Source organism: Budorcas taxicolor, chromosome 11 (assembly GCF_023091745.1).
Source record: "Budorcas taxicolor isolate Tak-1 chromosome 11, Takin1.1, whole genome shotgun sequence".
In the NCBI taxonomy this organism is placed as follows: domain Eukaryota; kingdom Metazoa; phylum Chordata; class Mammalia; order Artiodactyla; family Bovidae; genus Budorcas; species Budorcas taxicolor.
In genome coordinates, this window is record NC_068920.1 from 39941662 (window position 1) to 39953737 (window position 12076).

Below are 12076 nucleotides of genomic sequence, written 5' to 3' on the forward strand. Positions count from 1 at the left end.
AAAAATTTATTTATTTTTTAATGAAGGATAATTGCTTTACAGAATTTTGTTGCTTTCTATCAAACCTTAACATGAATCAGCCATAAGTATACATATATCTCTTTCCTTTTGAACCTCCCTCCCATCTCCCTCCCCATCCCACCCCTCTAGGTTGATACAGAGCCCCTGTTTGAGTTTCCTGAGACATACTATAAATTCCAATTGACTATCTATTTTACATATGGTAATGTAAGTTTCCATGTTACTTTCTCCATACATCTCACCCGCTCTTTCCCTCTCCCCATGTCCTTAGAGAATAAGTTTATTTTCTATATCTGTTTCTCCATTGCGGCCCTGTAAATAAATTCTTTGGTACCATTTTTCTAGATTCCGTGTATATGTGTTAGAATACGATATTTGTTTTTCTCTTTCTGACTTACCTCACTCTGTATAATAGGCTCTAGGTTCATCCACCTCATTAGAATTGACTCAAATGTGTTCCTTTTTATGGCTGAGTAATATTCCATTGTGTATATGTACCACAACTTCTTTATCTGTCAATGGACATCTAGATTCCTTCTGTGTTCTAGCTATTGTAAATAGTGCTGCAGTGAACAGTGAGATACATGTGTCTTTTTCAATTTTTGTTTCCTCAGGGTATATGCCTAGGAGTGGGATTGCTGAGTCATATGGTGGTTTTATTCCTAGTTTTTTAAGGAATCCCCATACCATCTTCCATAGTGGCTGCATCAATTTACATTCCCACCAACAGTGCAAGCAAAATACATATTTGATATAGGATTGTTAATATAAATATAAAAGAACTCTTAAAACAAAAAGAAACTATAAGAAAACAAACAAACAGTTAGGGAATGGGCAAAAAATCTGGACATCTTACCAAAGAAGATCTGTGGATGGCAAACAAGCAAATGAAAAAAGATATTCAATATCATATATCATTAAGAAGCTAGGTTAAAGCAATAATGAGATACCACTACACGCCTTTTAGAAAGGCAAATTTCTAAAATGCTTACAAAATCAAAGGCTGGTAAGTGTGTGGAACAACAGGAAATCTCATTCATTGCTGGCTAAGATGCAAAGTGGTGTAGCCACTTGGAAGGCAGTTTCTGGCGGTTTCTTACAAAACATATTCGTACAGTATGATCCAGCAATCATGCTCCTCAATATTTACCCAAGTGAGCTGAAACTTATGTTCCCACAGAACACATGGAGGAAATGTAATTGCATACTGCTAAACGAAAGAAGCCAATCTGAAAATTATATACGGTATGCTGTATGATTCCTGCTATATGACATTCTGGAAAAGGCAAAACTACAGACAGTTAAAATGTCAGTGATTGCCAAGGGTTGGAGGGGAAGCAAGGATGAATAGGAAGAGCACAGAGGATTTTTAGGGGAGTGAAACTGTCATGTAAGAGACAGTAACGGTAAATGTGCCATTATATATTTGTTAAACTCAAAGAATGTACAACACCTAAAAGTGACCTCTAGTGTAAACTATGGACTTTGGCTAATGATGTGTCCGTGTCCGTTCATTTTTGTCACAAATGTACCACTCTCATGGGGGATGCTGATAATGAGAGAGGCTACAGGTGTGTGAAGGCAGGGGCTATATGAGAAATCTCTGTACCTTCCACTCAATTTTGCCATGAACCTTAAAAAAAAAAGTCTGTTTAAAAAATAAGAAATCTGTGTCTAAGTAGTAAGAAAACGACTGTGTTCATTTTTGTGGCTGCTAACATATATTGAGTGCTACTGTGTGCCAGGCATTGTGCTAAACACTTTACATGTATTACTTCACTGAATTCTCACATTAAATCTTGTGTTTTTCCACCTTTGCAAAATTTCTTCAATAAATATATTACTTCTATAACGAGAAAACTTTATTTGTAAACATATATGTACTTAATAGATCCTATTAAGGTGAAGGTCTTAAGATTGGTGAAGATCCTAGGATCTAGTTCCTGTGAAATTTAGTTCAAAGGATTGAGGATATTTTACTTGGAAATGGGAACTTAGAGTGAGTGATGATGGCTATCTTCACATATTCTGAAAACAAGTCAGTTGGAAAACAAACTCTGTCTTCACAGAGTACTCTGTCTTCATAGCTTCAAAAAGTGAACTAGAACTGCTGAGCGAAATATCCCACAAAAGCAATTTAGGGCTTAGTATAAGGATGCTTTTCCAGAAAATTCTATCCAAAAAAGTCATTTATCTAATCGGTGATTATATATGGATTTATGCATCTAGTAAAAGTTTGGAGGAGTAGGAGCCTGAGGTCATTCTCGACTCTGAAATTCGGTCTTTATTTATATTTAATGCAGATTAATCAGAGAGAAGAGCCAAGGTCTACTTTTTTTTATTGTTGTTGTTAAGAGCATGCAATTCTGTGTGAACCATGGAAAAAATAGTGGGGTGTCTGGGCAAGCAAAGAATAATTGTGAAACTTACAAACTGCTTCAATGCAATTTTAATATTGTTACCAGGAAAGAAGGAGCATTAATAGCACAGGGGGAAAAGGCCTATTTATGTAGCATTTAGAAAGATGACAGAATACAAGGCTGATTTGCATCTTTATTCTTTCCCTCCTTCAGGTCGTCTGTCCGCACACCCCCACCTCCTTCTCCCGCCGCCCTTCTTCCTTCAGTTTTTCCCGTCTTCCTTATTATCATCTTTTACATTTTTGTCATTCTCTTGCCATGAGACTCAACTCTATCCTTATGGGTAGCACTGGTAAGCCACAGCTCTGAACTGCTTTATTTTGTCAAGCAGAGACTTCTACGGGGTTAAGTTTGTTGAGCAACAGATTTACCTAAGATTCTGTTTCACTGGGATACCAGCCTCCCACTCCTGAATCACAGGCTCTCACAAAATAGGAGTCTTGGAAGCCCTCTGTTCCCAGGTCTGGTGGCTGGGAAACCTGACAAAGCCGCGGCCCGCGCAGGGCACCTTCAGCTCCGAGGGCGGGACCCGGCCGGGAAGCCAGCCTGAGGGCGCCGGCGCCCACCCAACGCGGCGCTCCAGGACCTTCTAGGGGCTTCTCGACTTTTCCTCAGTTAGCCGGAGTAGGGGGGTGCTCCATCAGCTCCACTATTCCTCAGCACTGCTTCTCTGTTAGTTTCTTTACCCCAACCTTCAGCATCAGCCCCCTGCCCACTCCGACCCCCAAGAGGCCCCCAGCCCGGCCGTGACCCCGAGGAGCCTCTCCTCGCTGGGACTCCTGAGGACAGGGTCCTGCGCTGGGTCCCCAGAGAGTCTTCCTCCTTCGCCCCCCTCCCGGGCACCCAGGCGAAGGGCAGCGGGGGAGCCCGGGAAGGGGAGCGGGAAGAGGGGACCGGGAAGGGCGCGGGGCCAGGCGGGAGGAGAGGAGCAGAGGCCAGACAGGGGCTCTCGGTTTCCCGGGGTCTGATTGGAGGTTGGCCCGATGAGTCGGAGCTGGGGGCGCGCCCATCTCCGCTGGCTCCTGCGAGAGCCGCCCGCTCGGCCCCTCCCCGGAGCCGCTTTGTCCCGGGTGACGGCGGCGGAGGTTGCGGCGAGCAGAGGGCGGGAGGCAGAGACCCGCCGACCCGCGGAGCCGGAGCCGGAGCCGGAGCCCGGGAGGCGGGGCGCGCCGCGCACGGCCCCACGCCCAGGCCCGCGGGCACCGCGCCGGTCCCCGCGCGCGCTCGGCCCGGCCGCCAGGTGAGCAGCCGCGCCGCGCCCGCAGTCGCCGGCCCCGCCGACCGACCGACCGCCCAGCCATCGCCTCCGCCTCCGCCGGCGCATCGCGGACGCCCAGCAGGTCGGTTATGTAACGGCGCCAGCCCGCTCGCCCAGGCACCCTGTCCTGTCCTGTCCTGCCCGGGGCTGCGCGCAGCACCAGGGCCGGGCCGGGGTAGGGGGACCGCGGGGTCGGGAGCCGGCCGAGCGCGATCGGGGTCGGGGGCTGGGCCGGGTGCGGTGGCCGCGGCGGTGGAGTGGGGGGTGGTCTGCGGATCCAGTGCTCGGCCCTGGTGGCGGCCGTGGGGACCGAGGTCCCTTGACCCCCTCTAGAGGGCGCGGGTCTCTAGGAGCCCCTTCCTCGTTCTTCGTGGCCCAAGGGTTCGCCTTTCTAGTAGCAGCAGCAGGTGCATGAATTGGCGGAGCGAGAGTGACGCCTGTGGTCTCCGGGACCGAGATTTGGAGAAGGGATGAGGGGAGGTGGTCAGATCGAAGAGAGCGAACGGGAAATCGGAGCCTCTTTTCCCAGCACTTAAAGGAGAGAGCTGGGGAGGGGAAGGTGCTTTGAGGCGCAGCGGGCTGGGAATTGTCCTGCCTGGGATTAGCGGGCTTGGGTCATCTAAAAATAACTTCAAGTTTGAAAAGTGAAATAGAAGGGAGCGCAGCGTGCCGAGTTCCTCCTGCCTGTGGGATGCTTCGCTCTAGAAGTCACCGGAGGGAAAACAGGCAAACCCCAGCCGCCTGATCCCTCTCCTGCCTCCCGGTCTCACTGGTTTCCAGGGTGTCTCGGTTTGACTTTTAGTTAATGATTTATTCTCCAAGGCACTGCTGTCTTTTTCTCATCCCAAAGTGAATTACAGCGGAGTGCATGCTTTGAATCTTTCCTATTTCCTACATTAGGGTGGAAGTGTTCAGTGGACATTTAATGAGTCTGCTGCCAAAGCTCATTTTTAAAAAGTATCCTTTTAGTAAAAACAAGTTTCTGAGCTCCCTTTAACCTATGTCCCACAATTGGAGAGGAAAGATGCTAGAGCATTCCAGTCCACCTTTCTCTCTTCCCTAAGTCAGAATCCCACCTGTCTTGCAGGGGCGAGGCTTTAGGAAAGCTAGTATATTTTTTAATAACACATCTCAATTTTTAACACCTATTACATCAGCACGAAACACACAACAAATATATTGCAAGCACAGGGAAACACTAACTGGCCCACTGCATTCCAGGAACACGATGAAGTAAGAAAAGCCTAGAAGCTATAAAGGATTAAGAAGCAGATAAGCACTGACTGTGGAGCAAGGCAGAGGAGTGAACGTTTGGCTGCTTTTCAGTCTCCCCATTGATTTTCTTTAGCCTTAGAGCTATTATCTTGAGTACAATCAGTGTGTTGCATTAGTCTAAAATGTGAGTTGCTCGTTGTTTTCAAATCCACTGCAAACCAAATCAGCATTTATTGAGCACCTACTACTTGAGGCCGGTTCCTAGCGTTTTATGAGGGAACATGACCTCAACTAAAGTTAGAAGATTTCGAGAGCTTTCAGAATGCCTTGTTTGCAGCTGCTGCAGAACCAAAGGAAGTCTGGGAGGAGGTGGCTCTCTCTCCAGTGAGGAAGGGTTAACAAGCATAAGAGGGAACTTGAGAGTTCTGTCATTTGCAAGTACACATCCCACTTTAAAAAAAATTGCTTGCATAATCTTTGGCATTAGTCATATATATTATAGAAATTAGCTTTATTGAGATCAACTTTGCTAGTTTGCTGAGGTCTCATTTTCCCATTCCTTTTATTTTTTGTGCCATCCATTCAGTTTATTCAGCAGTTAATTTAAGTATTTACTGTGTGCTATGTAGTTCCTGTGTGTGTGTGTGTGTGTGTGTGTACCTGCGTTCATGTGCGCACACACTCAGTCATATCCGACTCACGCCATGGACTGTAGCCTGCCAGGCTTCTCTGTCCATGGGATTTTCCAGGTAAGAATACTGGAGTGAGTTGCGATTTCCTACTCCAGGGAATCTTCTCCCTCCCGCCCCACCCCCCAACCCCACAGGGATTGAACTCCCATCTCCTGTGTCTCCTTCATTGGCAGGCAAATTCTTCACCACTGTGCTACCTGGGAAGCCCATGTGCGAGTGGCTAAAAGAATGAGGCTTTTCTTTCAGAAATCAGGCTAGCAGAAAGGATAAGAAAATAAGTGATCATCATGGTGAGGGTTTAGTGGAGATAGGAACAAGCTCAGTGAGAGTCCAGGAAAGAAAGGATGCAGGGAGTCTGGAAGAGCTTGCAGAGAAGTTCATGTTCGGACCGGATCTCGGTAGAGAAGGAGCTAGGTGTTCCACGTTGAAGGAAAGGTCACATTCAAAGAACTGGTAGGTGTTCTGCAGTGAAGAGGTGGCAGAAGTGTTTGGGAGGAGGTGTTTTGGTGAGCCTGGGCTATGAATATACCTTGCAGAGGAGGAGAAGCCATGCAGCTTTTATGGGAGAAATGATTTGATCTAATTTGTCTTGCAAAAGTGACTTCGGAGGTGGCAAGTAGGTGGGCTTGCAAAGAAGTATGAGCTCAGATTTCAGACCATCGGAGCAGTCCAGACAAAATAAAATAAGTAAAATTAATTGTGCCCGAACCAGGTAGAATGGGGACAGAGAAGAGAGAACTACAAAAAGCCATTTCAGAGGGAGAGAATCACTGGCTTTAGGTCACTAAGTGTCTGGTGATGGGGAAGGAGAGGCTTAGATGTTTAGATGGATGGTCAGACTTTTCATTGAGATGGAAAGTCAAGGAGAAAGATTAGGTTTGAGAAAGATGTGAAATTTTAACTGAATCTTTTCCTCTAAGATTAGGAACAAGACAAGGATGCCCACTCTTGCCACTTTTCTTTAGTACAGTACTGGAAGTTCCAGTCAGAGCATTTAGGCAAGGGAAAAAAGGCATTCAAATCAGAAAAGAACTAAAACTGTTTCTGCTTGCAAATTACCTGACATTACATGTTGAAAACCCTAAATATTCTACTAAAAAAAACTGTTAGAACTAATAAGCAGATTCAGTAAAGTTGCAGGATATAAAATCAGTGTACAGATATCAGTTGCATTTCTATATACTAAAGTAATGAACTATCAGAACGAGAAATTAAGAAAGCAATCCCATTTTATAACTGCATCCAAAAAATAAAATGCCTGGGCATAAATTTAATCAAGGAGGTGAGAGACATGTTCCCTGAAAAATATAAGACAATAATGAAAGAAGCTGAGGAAGACACACATAAGTGTTGATGAGGATGTGGAGAACAGGGAGCCCTGGGTCACTGTTGGTGGGAATGTAAATTGGTATAGCCATTATGGAAAACAGTCCTCAAAAAATTAAAAATAGAACTACCAAATTATCCAGCAGTCCCATTTTGGGTTATTCATGCAAAGAAAATGAAAATAGTAACTTGTAAAGATAGCTGCACTTTCATGTTCTTGACAGCATTATTTATATGAACCAAGATATGGAAACAACTTAAATACCTGTTAATGGATGAGTGGATGAGGAAAATGTGGTGTGTATATATATATATATGTTGAAATGACTTAGTATATATTGAAATGACTTAGTGTGTGTATGTATATATATGTATATACATAGTGGAATATTACTCAGGCATAAAAAAGATACTCTGCCATTTGCAACAACATGGGTTCACCTTGAGGGCATTGTTAATGCTTGAGGGCCAAGTGAACAAGTCAGAGAAAGTTAAGTACTGTATGATCTCATATGTAGAGTCTGATAAAAACCAAACTCATGAAAAATACAGAGAATAGATCATTGGTTGCCAGAGGTAGAGGACAGAAGATGGGCAGAATGGCTGAAGGTGGTCAAAAGGTACAAACTTCTGGTTATAAGATCCATATGTTCTGGGAGTGTAATGTACAGCATGGTGACTACAGTTAACAATACTATATTGTGTATTTGAAAGTTGCTAAGAAAGTAGAAAATTCTCCAAGCCAGGCTTCAGCAGTATGTGAACAGTGAACTTCCAAATGTTCAAGCTGGTTTTAGAAAAGGCAGAGGAACCAGAGATCAAATTGCCAACATCCGCTAGATCGTGGAAAAAGCAAGAGAGTTCCACAAAAACATCTATTTCTGCTTTATTGACTATGCCAAAGCCTTTAACTGTGTGGATCACAATAAACTGTGGAAAATTCTGAGAGAGATGGGAATACCAGACCACCTGACCTGCCTCTTGAGAAACCTATTGCAGCATGGTGAGTGCAGCCATGAAATTAAAAGACGTTACTCCTTGGAAGGAAAGTTACGACCAACCTAGATAGCATATTAAAAAGCAGAGACATTACTTTGCCAACAAAGGTCCATCTCGTCAAGGCTATGGTTTTTCCAGTAGTCATGTATAGATGTGAGAGTTGGACTGTGAAGAAAGCTGAGTGCTGAAGAATTGATGCTTTTGAACTGTGGTGTTGGAGAAGACTCTTGAGAGTCCCTTGGACTGCAAGGAGATCCAACCAGTCCATTCTAAAGGAGATTGGTCCTGGGTGTTCATTGCTAGGACTGATGCTGAAGCTGAAACTCCAATACTTTGGCCACCTCATGCGAAGAGTTGACTCATTGGAAAAGACTCTGATGTTGGGAGGGATTGGGGGCAGGAGGAGAAGGGGATGACAGAGGATGAGATGGTTGGATGGCATCACCGACTCGATGGACGTGAATTTGAGTAAACTCCGAGAGTTGGTGATGGACAGGGAGGCCTGGCATGCTGCAACTCATGGGGTTGCAAAGAGTTAGACACGACTGAGCAACTGAACTGAACTGAACTGAACTGAACAAAGTAGATCTTAAAAGTTCACACTATAAGGAAAAAAAATTCTTCTGCTTTATTGACTATGCCAAAGCCTTTGACTGTGTGGATCACAATAAACTGTGGAAAATTCTGAAAGAGATGGGAATACCAGACCACCTAACCTGCCTCTTGAGAAATCTGTATGCAGGTCAGGAAGCAACAGTTAAAACTGGACATGGAACAACAGACTGGTTCCAAATGGGAAAAGGAGTACGTCAAGGCTTTATTGTCACCCTGCTTATTTAACTTATATGCAGAGTACATCATGAGAAACGCTGGACTGGAAGAAGCACTAGCTGGAATCAAGATTGCTGGGAGAAATACCAATCACCTCAGATATGCAGATGACACCACCCTTACAGCAGAAAGTGAAGAGGAGCTAAAAAGCCTCTTGCTGAAAGTGAAAGAGGAGAGCGAAAAAGTTGGCTTAAAGGTCGACATTCAGAAAACGAAAATCATGGCATCTGGTCCCATCACTTCATGGGAAATAGATGGGGAAACAGTAGAAACAGTGTCAGACTTTATTTTTTGGGCTCCAAAATCACTGCAGATGGTGACTGCAGCCATGAAATTAAAAGACGCTTACTCCTTGGAAGAAAAGTTATGACCAACCTAGATAGCATATTCAAAAGCAGAGATATTACTTTGCCGACTAAGGTCCGTCTAGTCAAGGCTATGGTTTTTCCTGTGGTCATGTATGGATGTGAGAGTTGGACTGTGAAGACAGCTGAATGCCGAAGAATTGATGCTTTTGAACTGTGGTGTTGGAGAAGACTCTTGAGAGCCCCTTGGACTGCAAGGAGATCCAACCAGTCCATTCTGAAGGAGATCAGCCCTAGGATTTCTTTGGAAGGAATGATGCTAAAGCTGAAGCTCCAGTACTTTGGCCACCTCATGCAAAGAGTTGACTCATTGGAAAAGACTTTGATGCTGGGAGGGATTGGGGCAGGAGGAGAAGGGGACGACCGAGGGTGAGATGGCTGGATGGCATCACAGACTCAATGGACGTGAGTCTGAGTGAACTCCAGGAGCTGGTGATGGACAGGGAGGCCTGGCGTGCTGCGATTCATGGGGTCGCAAAGAGTCGGACACGACTGAGTGACTGAACTGAACTGAACTGAAGGTGATGTATGTCAACTAAATTTATTGTGGTGATTATTTCAGAATATATACATATATCAAATCATTTGGTATATACCTAAAACTAATACAATGGTTTATGTTAATTATATCTCAATAAAACTGGTAGAAGAAAGGAAGTACAGTTCATCCTTGAACAATGCAAATTCGAAGTGTAGTTAGAGATCACAAAATGTGGAATCAAAAGATCTGGGGTTGGAGTCCCAACTCTGTCCAAACCATTTCAGCTTCCTGCCCTTGGGTGAGTCATTTATCAGTTCCTTTGTTTTTGAATCAGATACAGCAGTACTTGGATTTTCCACTTAGAGGTGGGTGAGTGGGGCCGCCTAAACCCCTGCGTTGTGCGGAGGTCAACTGTAAATGAGAAAGAGTGATTTTGAGAAGGGTGGGGGATTTTAACTCTGAATATACAAATAAAAATACTCTGGCAGGCAGTTTTATTTTCAGAGTTAGTTTCTTCATACCTGGTGCTAACTTCCACTCATCCAGCTTACCTTCATTCCTAAGACTGGCCGTGTTGTGCTGTGCTGTGCTAAATCGCTTCAGTTGTGTCCGACTCTGTGCTACCCCATAGACGGCAGCCCACCAGGCTCCTCTGTCCCTGGGATTCTCCAGGCAAGAATACTGAAGTGGGTTGCCATTTCCTTCCCCAGTGCACGAAAGTGAAAAGTGAAAGTGAAGTCGTTCAGTTGTGTCCAACTCTTTGGGACCCCATGGACTGTAGCCCACCAGGCTCCTCTGTCCATGGGATTTTCCAGGCAAGAGTTCTGGAGTGGGCTGCCATTTCCTTCTCCAAGACTGGCTAGTGCTGCCTTTGGAGAAGAGGAAGATGAATTTGATAGCAGGAAGTTGTTGCCACCTTCTTACCCCAGAATGAAAGTATTAGCTGTCAATTATCTGAAATTCTCAGGTGGTGCTAGTGGTAAAGAACCTGCCTGTCAATGCAGGAGACATAAGAGATGTGGATTGGATCCCTGGGTTGGGAAGACCCTGGAGGAGGGCATGGCAGCTCACTCCTGTATCCTTGCTTGGTGGCTACAGTCCATAGGATCACAGAGTCAGACATGATTGAAATGACTTAGCATGCACTCATCTGAAATTATCTGCAGTATTGATAAGAGTAATAATTTTAATGATAGTAATAATATCTAACATTTATTCAGAGCTTACAAATGCCAAGTGCGAAGAAGGTGGAGCTCAACATGGATTATCATGTTTGATCCTCATGGTAACCTTATGAGGCAGACACTATTGTGATTCTCATATGATGGATAAGGAACCCAAGGCAGAGAGAGGGTACCTTATCCAGGTTACACAGTTAGTGAGAAGGGCACCCAGAGTTTAAACTTGGGCAGTCTGACTAGCCAGTATGAATTAATAATGTTGAACTCATTCCTCTTTAGCCTACAATGTATATTTTTACCCCATGTTTGAATGTTTGTGACTGATGCCACAAAAGAGAACAGGACTGATGAGAAGTTTTGGCTCTCATCTGGGCCTGGCACATAATTTGTGGGGTGACCTCTGCAAAGCTCCATCCCCTCTCAAGCTTTAGTTTGTTAAATCTGTGTAGTCAGGGGGAAGAGGTTGACCAGATGATCTCTAAAGAGTCTCAGCATTCTGAAGTCCTGCCATCTTGTCTCAGATTTATAGTATTAGAGTTGTAGATTTGGGTTAAGATCATGCTTGCCTGGTCCCTTTCAGAATGGAAACAGGACCTATTCCTGTTTTAAGAGGATGAACTCTAAGTGACGGCCTGTTCATAACAGCTTGATGGGAACTATAGTGTCCATAATGCCAGAGCTGATGGGGGCGTCTGAGGTTGGGAGAACCCAGTTCAGGCAGGAGAAACCCAAACTGGCATGAAGTGGAGGAATCTCCATAGTCACTGGCCAGTTTATTTGAGACGTGTCACTTAAATTCTGTGAGATTCCATTTCCTTATCTCTGAATAATGGGGGCAATGAATACATGTGTTGTAAGGGTGTTTGTTGTAAGGAGTGAAACAGACTATGTGGAGCAGACAGTGCACATGAGTCTGTCCAACTGAAGATGCTCAGTGAGTTGCGGGGCGGTGGGGGGGCGGGGTGTGTGTGTTCCTTACACCTCACTTCCAGGATAACAAACGTGCAGAAAAGGGAGGTAGAGTGTTTCCAAAGGTAAGCTCCTCTTACTTTGCAGTTTAACTGGAGGAGGAAATGGCAGCCCATTCCAGTATTCTTGCCTGAAAAATCCCAGGACAGAGGAGCCTGGTGGGCTACAGTCCAAGGGGTCGCAAAGGGTTGGACAAAACTGTACATGTACTTCACAGTTTTACTAAGGGCCACCTCTTAGTGATCATCATTTATTTCTCTGTCTCTTAGAAAGTAATAATATATATATGGAAACGCACAGAGCATTAAATACCTTGCA

At 44.8% G+C, this 12076-nt stretch overlaps 1 protein-coding gene across 1 annotated transcript in view; it reads left to right on the forward strand.

Moving 5' to 3' along the window:
* The first annotated feature begins 3681 nt into the window (after positions 1–3681).
* The window catches only part of RCAN2 (regulator of calcineurin 2), a 274691-nt gene continuing 266296 nt past the window's right edge, over positions 3682–12076 (forward strand). Inside the window, exon 1 of the mRNA XM_052648849.1 lies at positions 3682–3781. The gene's annotated coding sequence lies outside the window, so the exon portion shown is untranslated. The remainder of the gene's footprint in view (positions 3782–12076) is intronic.